General features: G+C 46.5%; 1 pseudogene; it reads left to right on the top strand.

Moving 5' to 3' along the window:
- The first annotated feature begins 1,912 nt into the window (after window positions 1-1,912).
- LOC105567675 lies at window positions 1,913-11,517 on the top strand (annotated as a pseudogene).

Below are 11,517 nucleotides of genomic sequence, written 5' to 3'. Positions count from 1 at the left end.
CTCAGATTCCTCCATTTGGCGCCGGCACTCGCGAAAGAGGAGCCAATTATTTCCAAGTAACGCGCGACACAGCACTCCCGGCGTTAACCGACGCGATCTCCGTTACAACGAGAACGAGGAAAAAGAGATACGGGCCGCCACGATGGCGTCGCGCGAAATTGCGGGAACGTTCCGGCGAGAAGAGCTCGGAGATACGCGAGGCCCGACGCGTCTCGCGAGCAAACGCGAGCGCTCGACGGGGCGATCTCGCGTCAACGTTTCTGTCGTGAAAACGCCCGATTTTCCCGCGCGTGAAGAGACGCGAGTTAAAACTGGAGCTCGGCATAACCGCGGCGCGGCGCCGCGCGAGGATTCGAGGCTGCGCCGAACATTCCGGCCGGAGTTTCACGCGTGAGTATCGAGTAATCCCGCGCCGCGATTGCTCAACTTTATCAGCGTTACGATCACCACCGTCCGTGGCGCGAGAGACCGGTCCACTTGCGATTCTTCTCGAATAGTTCGCGGCGCCGGTTCCCGCCGGTCCCTCCCCGCGATACTACGCGAGTCAAGTCGGCGACGCGACTTGAGTATCACCAGAGAGACACTTCGATATCGCTCGCGCAAGGTAGGTATCTCGAGTAAACGCGCACTTAAATTCACAACGTGCTGCCGATGAACAATCGACGCACTCGCGGCTTTCCTCTGCTCGAGTCACATCGGAGAAATCGGTAGTAGACGGCGATTCGACGTTTCGCTTCGCGTACCTCCGAGTGCACGCTACGCGAAGCGAAGACGACGTCAAATAACACGATCGCGCACACATCGTCCCGTGCCACTCGTACGGCAGTTCGAGCGACAATGCGACGCACTCGAGCCGCCGCGCCGCAGCGACTGTTACTTGTTTATCTCGAGCCGCCGCGGCCGCGGCGATCGTCACTTGTTTGTCTCGAGCCGCCGCGACCGCTGCGCGCCGAGCCGAGGTCACAGAACGTTCGCGTGCGCCGCAGTATCGTTCGAGCCGCCGGCACGTACGCGACCACGGGGCGACGCGCGCGATTATTCTCCGCGTAATTAATCGACGCCACGATCACGCGAGCGTGCACTTTGGAGATACGAGAGGCGGACCGTCGAATCGCCGCCTATCGCCGTTCGCGCTCGCTGTGCCTTGGACGTAACTTGAGTAGAGGAGAGCCGCGAGCTTGTCGATTGCTCGTCGATAAAAAGCAGGTGAATTTACGCGTTTACTTGAGATACGCTGCGCGAGTGACATCAAAAGTGGACACACTCGAGTGGCGTCGCTGACTCGACTCGCGTAGTGTCGCGCAGCAGCGCGGGGGTCGCCGGTTACCGGCGCCATGTTGGTCTGTTCGAGAAGCATCGCGGAGCGTCGCGGACACGCAGCGGACCGGTCTCCCGCGCCCGTCGGTCGGCGGCGACGTATTTCACGACGCGGACGATGGTGAGTCCAGTGCTGACCAAGTTGAGCTAATCGCGGGCGTGGATCGTTTGGTATTGACGCGTCGGCGAGCTAGCGCGACGCGTGAGAGTCTCGCGAGAAATCCCCCGGCCGGAATCTTCCTCGTAGCCGGATTCTCGCGGCGCCGCGAGTGTCCGAGCTTCAATCTTAACTCGCGTCTCCCCCGCGCGTGTAGACACGCGTGACGCGCGGCGACAGAGACGTCGGCGCGAGATCGCCCCGTCGAACGCTCGCGTTCGCTTGCGAGACGCGTCGAGCCTCGCGTATCTCCGAGTCCTTCTCGCCGTAACGTTCCCGCAATTTCGCGCGACGCCATCGTGGCGGCTCGCATTCCCGCGCGCGATCGTCGTAGCGGAGCTCGCGTCGGTTAACGCCGGGAGTGCCGTGTCGCGCGTCACTTGGAAATAATTGGCTTCTCTCTCGCGAGTGCCGCGTTGTGCCGAGTGCCGGTGCCAAATGGAGGAATCGGAGAGGAAGCGACGGCCTGGGAGGCATCGGGCAACGGCGCAGCAACCCTCCGGTGAGTACATTTATGCATTATTCCTGCGTGAACTTTATCCCGCGGATCGTTCCTATTCGCCTTTCCGTCTACTCGACACGACCGTTCGAACGATTCGCACGAGCATTCGTCCAAGTCTGTCGATAAAAGCGGATACGTTTAGTCTGGACTCGCACCTATGGGGCGAAGTGAGTCGGTAATCGAGGTACGGAAACGCCTGAGCTGCTTTCGCGAAAAGATCAAAATGATCTGAATTAAAATGACCGTGTGCTATGATTGGTCAAATCTGGAATTTCATTGAATAAAATTTCAATGTGATGCTACGAAATTTCAGATTTGACCAATCATAGCACAGGGTCATTTTAATCCGGATCATTTTGATCTTCTCGCGAAAGCAGCCCAGGTCTCGCCTGGATCTGCGGGCCAATGAATGACGTCGATAACTTTGGACGATCGGAAAAGTAGCAAGCAACTTTTCCGACGCACGCTAAATATATTACTGAAATAATACATGGAATTTATATAATCGTATTTTATGCACGAAGCACTAGATGGCCTTGCATTCATTATCTTGCCTCTTTATGTTACGTTGTCATTAATTTACCAGATAAACATAATACATATAATTTATGTTTATGCGCTCTAAATGTTCCGGAACAGGATCTCTATTTATATTTCCTTTTTATTGAAAGAGCTCGTAGTGCAATTTACGTTTAGATTCTAAAATCAATCCCCCAAATACTGAGCACCATATGTATATACATATTTATACAATATACATATGTATAGATGTTAGAAAAAATTCAATTTTCTTTAAATGTCTTATTTCGTTATATTACTTAATTTTAATTTCTCTTGCGATTAAAATTAATCAAAGAGCGAATTCGGTTGCTTGCACTAGTGCGCACTGAGTGCACGCTAAAGGCTTGTTTATAGTCAGTTCTTATATCTAACTTTGTCTTAAATACATGTTCGAAGAGTATTTAGTCGAAAAATGATCCGTATGGATGCTATACATTTTACTGGCTGCGAAATATTTCAAAAAATATTTAAAACGATTCACTGATACAAAAATTAACTGTAAACGAGCCTTCGTGTGCACTCAGTGCGCACTAGTGCAAGCAACCGAATTCGCTCTTTGATTAATTTTAATCGCAAGAGAAATTAAAATTAAGTAATATAACGAAATAAGACATTTAAAGAAAATTGAATTTTTTCTATACCTAACCAATTCTATACCTAACCAATCGAATTCGCTATAATACTGCATTAGTTTATAAAAGTTTTGCTTCATCGGACTGGCTTAAATCAGTTTAAATGTTTACGTACTCTGTCTCACTACCTTCCCTATTTTATTTAATTACACATGTATGTACATACATGCATGTATATCTGCTGTGCACAAACTTCCTTCTTTTGTTTAACACCACTCTTACGTACATGTAAAAAACGAAATATAAATAGCTCGGAAGTTCTGTCTCATTTTGTAACTTGGTGTGATGCTGTCTTGTGGTACTTGAATCAATAGGCTTCGTTTTCCTAAGATGGTTTCTGATAAAAGAGAAAAATTCACATATTGAGAGAATAAGGAATTTCAATGTTTAATTAGCTCTGATATATAATCAATCGAACGTTTAAGACAAACTTTACCACGCGCAAAAACCGACTAACAACTGATTACTTACAGTAGTAAAATACCCACTTACGTATATCGACAAAAAAAAACGCGAACGTACTTTTAATTTTACATCGCGCAGATGTTAATCTCGATCTGATATTATTATTAATGCGAACGCAGTAAAACGCAATAAACTTCTTCGATATTCACTCTGTTTTTCGCCTTTCGTTATTGCGAAAAGACTGGCCGGTAGTTTGATTCTGTTAACATTAATTACTCACGTCATAATGTACTCGAGGCTGTGGTCAAATGACCAAACAGTGGAAAATGACGCGAATCTCCCACTTCTGTATCTCGGTTCTATATGTCGGACTGACAGAGATTAATCGTAATTGACTCGATACGGGCGCTTTTACGTGGTATTTTTACCGCGGAGAACAGGTCGACGGGTTTTCTCCTTTGTGACAAAAAGCAAGGATATGCAAATTATTAATGGAGCTCTCGAGTGGTCCACATAATCGTGCGCGCGAATGTACGATACAAATCGATGAATATGATAAATCGGGGTTCCCCGAAAGAAACAAAAATGACTGTCGTTCGTGTGCTTTTCCCCCTCGAGAGTTTTTCGACTTTGAGATTAATCTGTTTGTTCGATGCTTTTTCAAGCTTTTTTTTGCACCGCGCGATGAGACGCGTTTAGCACCGAAGATTTCTTCATAAATTTATATAGAAAAATGGTTTTTTTACCTCGGCAGCCGAGACTATTGAAAGTGTACAGAATCTTCTACGATATCTTAACGACTATTTTCTCTATCGACCGGTTTAGAGTTAGCTAGTTTTCCTACCTTTACAAATATTAATATTGCAACATATTAATTTTTCGGCATATTCTCAAGTACCGATTTTACGCGTTGTGTAATTGCAGATTCGATAATAATATTTAAGGTCGAGCCTCTCAGTTATCTTACGAATACGATTTTAATCACAGATAAGTGGATAATTTGAGTTGCAAGATATGTACGTGTGTTATGGCGGACGTGTGTGTGTTGCAAAAATTGTTTTGCATAAGACGGACACGCGTGAATATAGACGCGTCTCAAAACGTGCGGTAAACAAGATACAGATATTATCGGTACAATTACATTCGCGAATTGCAATTTGCACTTTCGCTGGCTATTTTATCGTGACTCCTTCGCGCCGTTTTGTTTGTTAATTTAAAGCGATTCAAATGTTACAATCTTTGAGTATAACGATACGAGATTGGGGGGGAAGTTTCAATATTAATTTCGACGTCGACGCCACAAAAATCTGTGAAACGAAATTACGTGCCAATAACTAACGATGGTTCACCGACAATGGCGAGTCGAATCGCTGGGAAGCACGAGAGAGAAAGAGAGAGAGAGAGAGAGAGAGAGAGAGAGACTGTGGCAATTTAAATAAATTAACGGAGCTCGAGCGTATCCAGTACTTTCACCGAGTTGAAGAAAAGGAAGGAGTACTCGAACAAATCCTCCGCGCGCCGGATAATTGCGATTAATGAGTATTTTTATTAACGCTCGTAATTTTTGTCTTCCGCCGAACGCATGCGGAGTGTCAAATTAATGTCGAATGATTACGAAATTAATTTACCGTCCTGAAGCAAGGACGAAACTGAACGCGTTTGTTCACAGAGGGTTTTCTTAAAATTTATTAATTATTATTAATTTATTAATTTCCTGAAAATCATGGAATCGTGGGACAATACGGCATTTCGAAGAATTTTATAAGTTTCTTTGAAATTTTACCATACATTTACTAATAAAAATTGTGCGTACAATTAGTATACATTTGTCTGGTAGAATGTACGGTAGAATTTCACAAAAAACTCTCAGAAAGTTCTTCAAGATGCCACGTTGTCCTGCGATTACATGCTTTTCGAGATAAATTTTAAGAGAAAATTCCCTCCGCGTTTCTATAGAATTAAACTTATTTCGGGAATATAATATGAAACTAGTCAGTTTAGAATTGCATAATTGCATATAAAGTTATTTTTCTTCTATCTCTCTGATACAAGAAGCGCATCCGAAAAATAAAATTAAATAGAACATCGATTAAATTGGGCATTCACCTTAGAATTAAATCAACGAAGTTTAGAAGTTTATCTCGCCGCGAGATATGTACGCTCGATGTTTGCTAGATCAGATAATTATTGCGCGCTTAACTTGACTAAAATACATGGGATGTTCGTTTTCGCATTGTGCAACATCGTGCAACGCTTAATTTATCGCTCGAACTGTTAAATCGACGTGATCCGAGATCCGCGATACGATCTCGCGATACACTTCGGTACCGTATGGAAGATCATGTAAGGAGGGAAAACAAGGAGTAGATACGATCGTCTTGAAATTTTTCAAGTACGTTGGTGCTTGGAAACGTCACCGATGCTCTCCGAGACGATCGATGTCTTAACATTGTATTAGCGGCGACGATCGTCGTGTATTTTTTTAGACGCGCACAATCGATTTATACATCGGCACGAGAAGGATAAGCCGTGCAATTATCGATAACGTTACGTAACGTCAGACGGGTTTCTTTAGACGGCAACTTTGTTGAGTAGACCTGCAGGAAACGTTGTGGAATCAATAATGGCCGTTGCATTGTTTTTGTATTGACATAAGAAACATTAAAAATTGCGCCCGTTTATTTCAACTTATACACACATTTGTCTGCTCTCGAGTGATTGAAGGTCTCCAAGAGGGATGAAAGTCGAGAAACTCCATTTTGAGAAAAGTGACTCGCGCGGGAGCCTTCAATTAATCTCGAGAGCAACGTTTGTCTCTTTTGAACGTGAAATGTCGCGTCTGAAGAGGATCCCCCGGCTATCTTTTTTTACCGACGCAGTCAAATATAATTTTTGCCTTTTTAATTCGAATTGAGAACGCAAAAACTATATTTGACTGTGTCGGTACAAAAGATAGCCGAGGGATTCCCTTAACTGTGGGATGCGGTGTCGGGGCGTATCGATAATTTTCTCACACGGCGTTTCTCGCGACGTAAGCAAGACGAGCCACGGATTTTCCGATAGCCGAGATCAAGTGATTCCCGTCGCGATCGTAGGAAGGGGAGATCGGCGTCACGACGGTACCAATGAGAGGCGGCATGACGCGGTGGGCTAAAAATCACGTTAATCACTTCCGTTGCGTCGTGTATCTCCGCGCGCGGGGCTTATCGTAGTTGCAATTTCACGCGTCACTTTCCAGACTGATTACTCTCTATCTCTCCCTCTCTTCCTTTCTCTATCTCTGTCTCTGACTCGGTTGCGCGCGCAAACGCAGCTCGGCGTGCCTTCCCAATAATAAGCCTGCCGATCGGCGATAGTTTCGCAATTTGGCTCGCGCGCACGTACTCTCGACTCTCTTTCCACACGGTATCGTAGAAAGTGTAGCAACGGCCACATGTGTGACTCACGCCGCCATCGCGGCGATCGCATCCGACGATGGAATTGCGCGGCGCGCCGGCTGCAAGACCCATCGCCGTCGTTGATTCCCACGGCGTAAATCTGTGTCGCAATCCCGACAATACGAGCGCCGACGCAACGGGGATAAATTCAGAAAGAGCGCGTATACGCAAGCATTACGCACTGTCCGCTGTCTAGCTGTCAGAGCCAATCGAAGCTTCATCCCCGACAGCCGACGCTTCAATTCCTACGTGGAAAAAAAGATGTTGAATATAAGAAAATGAAGTTGCTCGAATTAAACGTTAACGTCACGGGCTGCCACAAACATGAATATGGATATGAATTTTAAACATCGAACTAAATCTCCAGATTATTAAGACATGTCTGATGTTTTTCATTCATTAATACTGATGTTGTTTCAACGATTTTACTTCATTTACACTGATTTTGTTGATACGTCTTGTTTTTTCCGTGTATCTTTGGCTCCTGATCCCTGCCGCAATTGTCCCTGTTTGATGACGTCAGATTAATTAAACAATTTTTCAGCAGAGATGAGGGACCTTAATTTTATTAAGTTATAATGATTAATAGATCAGAATCGTTATTAATTCTGAATATAAGTCGGAGAGACGATTAGCAATAAGCGTCGATCACGCACGAAATGTTACGAACAGCTGCTTCACTGCTCTCACTCGGCATAATAAATATACATATATTTCTCAAGAGAATATATGCTGAAAACTGTCTCATAATTGCGATTATGGAACAATCATTTTGAGAATACATTCGATCTGGCCGTCGAGATTAGATTAAACGAGCGCGAGGGAGAGCGTGGATCGAGCGGAAGAAGGTGTCGAAGAGAGATGGCAGTAAGAGGGAGTAATGCAGGAGCAAAAGGCAGAAAACACCGGTAGGCAGTTTTGTAGCTGTTTTTATCAGCTTCTGGGCATCGGGGGTCCAGGAGGCCCGACCATGGCAGGACGCATCTTGGGGGGTTCGTGTGGGAACGTACGTCTCTTTAGCGTACCATCTCCTTCCTCCCCCTCGCCCTCGCTCGCTCCTTCTCTCTCTCTCTCTCTCTCTCTCTTCGTTCCCTCGCCGTCCTCCCGTTCTTCTTCTTTTCCTCTTTGGCGAGTCCGCCCTTTTTCTCCATTTGGACCGGCTCGACGATTCGTTCCTCCCTCGCATCCACCTCCCCTCGCTCCCCTCACGCTCCTCTCGCGCGCTCGTCCTCTTCATCGAGGCTGGCTGCCTTTGGGTACCACTCGGGTCATCGGGGTCACCCTCCGCGGTGCACTCGCTACGTGGTATGCCCTATATTTACGCACGGTAAGAGCACCCTGAAGAGAAGGTGGACGCCCGTCCGCTCCTCCTCCCTCTCCGCGCCGAGCACCACCGCTACGCTCTTCTTCTATCCTGTATCACGGCTGCTTCTCAATAAACGCCGATCGCGTTAAGATCGGCTCACAACCGCGACCGCGCGTGGGAGGATTGGCAAACTTTCCGATCTTTCCGATCATTCGGTACTTTTTGCACCTTTCGCACCTAGAGTTGTTAGTTCATGGAAACATTTAGGCACTATATAAATTATGTGGCTTTTGTGCACCTAGTTTCAGCGCTACCATGCTGTTCTCCGATTTAGTGCGAACAGTGGAGCACCTTCGAGCTGTACGCACAAGCCTCATAATTTGTGTATCGCACAAATGTTTTCCACGAATTGGCAGTTCTAAATGCAAAAGGTGTAAAAGGTGTAGAACCAGCATCTAGAATCTTTTATTCGCTTATTTCAAAGACGGCTCCCTCGGCGAACTTTCAGCGAGAAACTCCTCGCGCATTTGCAACTTAATAGCGCGTGTAATTAGACATTCTTTATACGTGAAAAAAAAGTTATAACGATTCTCCGCTTCTAGCAAATATCTTCCCGCTTAAGCTTCGCGAGTTGAACGCGGCGAGATTTGGCTTTCGCAATCACGATTAGACGTTTCCCTTGGCGGGGCAGCGCGAGTGATAAAGTGGCGCGAATAGCGTAATAGGCGTGAAATTCGCTCCTCTTGCGAGCGGATCGTCTCGCGCAAGCCGACGATCTTCATTATTCCCGCCGATATGAAGGCCCGCGGACGGACGAGGGAGGAAGAAGAAAGGAGAGGAGTGGAAAAAAAGTCGAGCGCGCGCCGCGATCGCAACGCCGCGGCGTGCGTTCCATAAATCAGCGGGATTATTAAAAAATCGCCGCGGCGCACTATTAATTCAGATTGTGATAAAGCGTCAGGCGCGCGAGAGCGAGTACTCGGCGGCGGCGGCGAACGCGCGCGCGTATTGTGAGGGATTGCGACAGAACGCCTCGCAAAGGTTACAATACGAGCCGCGGTGGCGTGTTGTAACCTTTCGCGAGAACCGCATCGTATGCGCCGCGCGATAGATAATGGCCGGCACGATCGCTCCGATCGTAATTATCGTTGTTTCTGCCGCCAGACAGTGCGCTCACAGCACGATCGCATTGCACGTATCGCACCGCGGCAGAAGTCGTTGATCGCCGAAAGCGGTGTATGCCTGCGGGATCTGAAAGCCGAGCGAAGGATACTCGGATGATCGGACGAAAAAAAAAAAGAAACTCTTAGGCCGGCATTCATAGTCAGATCTTATATTCAAGACCGTCTTGAATTTATCTAAAGATGCTGCACGGAGCATTTCATTGGCTACGGAATATCTCAAGACGATCTTGAACGTAAGATCTGACTATGAAAACCCGCCCATAATCGATACGTCGATGGCCGTCGTTTGCTCTTTCTTCAGGATAACAAAGCGACGCGTTAATTAACCGAATTAATTGTTCCAAGATTCCCGGAGACCAAATTCTCGGAAATACGAACGACGCGTGTGTGTACAGTGTACGGGCAGAATGGCGGCGACACTTTTTTTTAATGAGTTTAAGAACGTGCAATTAGATTCAGGGTTACGCTCGAAAATCTTCTCCGAAGAATAATTTACTCGACGGTCACTCCGAAACCACTTGGAGCGTTTCCGGTCTATTTCTCGAGTAAAATTTTCCTCAGAGAAAATGTTTCGGAACGTAACCCTGAGTCTAAATGCGCGTTTCTAAACTCATTAAAAAAAGAGTTGCATTCTGTCCATCACTGTACAAATGCGACGGTACTATTGACGTGGGTATAGAGACGCCGTTTGACTTTCCTTAGATTAAGAAATGATGAAGCCGGCGACATCACAGAACTGGATTTTATGGGATTTTGTACATTTGGCCTCGTAAAATTTTTCAACTAGCAATTTATTTATCGCAAGACCTCGACGCGGCAGCGTTGGGACAGCGAGAAACCGAACGCCGTTCAGTGTGCACGATGCCTAAGTATGCTCCAGAGACCTCATGCGAGATACCACGGGGTGGTCGCAATACGCGAACGTTACGAAGATACGGGACGATGAAAAATATCTGGGTATCTCGAGCCAGGATCCTTCGAACAATGGGATATCTTCGGGACCGACTCGGCCACGGTGGACAATTATTACCCCGATTGCCGGAAGATAATGCTTCATCGGCGATAAAATAATGATTTTCTGCCGATCGAGCGGAAACACGCGAAAATTCCTCGGTAATGGCACGACAGCGACCTGTTATTTCCATCTCCCGCATAAAGCGCGAAATTAACTTGTTGGCATTGAAAAAGGCTCGTTAGATTAAACAAATTTATTTCTGAAGACACGGCACAGTGTTCATTATACAATTTGCCTTCTCTTTATTATTTTGAAACTCTTGCACCAGAATTTCTCCCAGGAAGGCCAAAGTAGTGTTAAATTTGAAACGTTACCGGTTCAAAGTGGAAACGAGCATCTTAAAATGTTCATTAAAATAAATCTGTAATCCAATTTGCTGTCGCGCTGTAATTATGTTGCTGATAAACGAACGTATTGAAATGAATTCCTTGGGCGCGGGAAAAAGGCAAGTCGTTACTGGCGTGCATCTCACGGGGTAGCGTAAGTGCCACTGCACTTTCGCGCGGTCCTGCTTCTTTCTTTTCTGACGTAAATCCTGCTCCCTTTTTTCCCCCTTGCCCGCGTTTCCTCCTTTCTCTTTTTCTCGCGGCTGAGCGATGTGGACAAAGTGGTCGGGCGGACGTCACCAGACCCTCTGTCATTTTTGTATCTGCCACCCTCCGGGGTTTCCCACACGGTCCTCTCCCTCTTCGCCACGCTCGGGGATACGCAAAACCTCTTTCCGTGGCTCTTTTCGGCGAACGCGCTTTCTCCGCCGAGTTCCGTCACGCGGCGATGACGCAAATGCGCAAACGCAAGCGCGCTCTAATGCAAGCGCGTTCGCGAATTACATCTAAATATAGTGTCAAACGTCAAACTGAAATCTCAAAATAGTTTAAGAATCGCAGATAATGTTAAACGGAGTAAATCGTATTTAAACGCGCCCCACTTGGACGACAGTTTGACAATGAAATGAAAAATACGTCTATTCGTGTGCCACTTAAGGAAAACTATATCCAGAA

The sequence above is a fragment of the Vollenhovia emeryi genome, unplaced genomic scaffold (genome assembly GCF_000949405.1).
Source record: "Vollenhovia emeryi isolate VEMERY1.0 unplaced genomic scaffold, V.emery_V1.0 DF939136.1, whole genome shotgun sequence".
In the NCBI taxonomy this organism is placed as follows: domain Eukaryota; kingdom Metazoa; phylum Arthropoda; class Insecta; order Hymenoptera; family Formicidae; genus Vollenhovia; species Vollenhovia emeryi.
The sequence above is the reverse complement of the archived record's forward strand: the minus strand, read 5'-3'. Positions and strand labels throughout refer to the sequence as shown.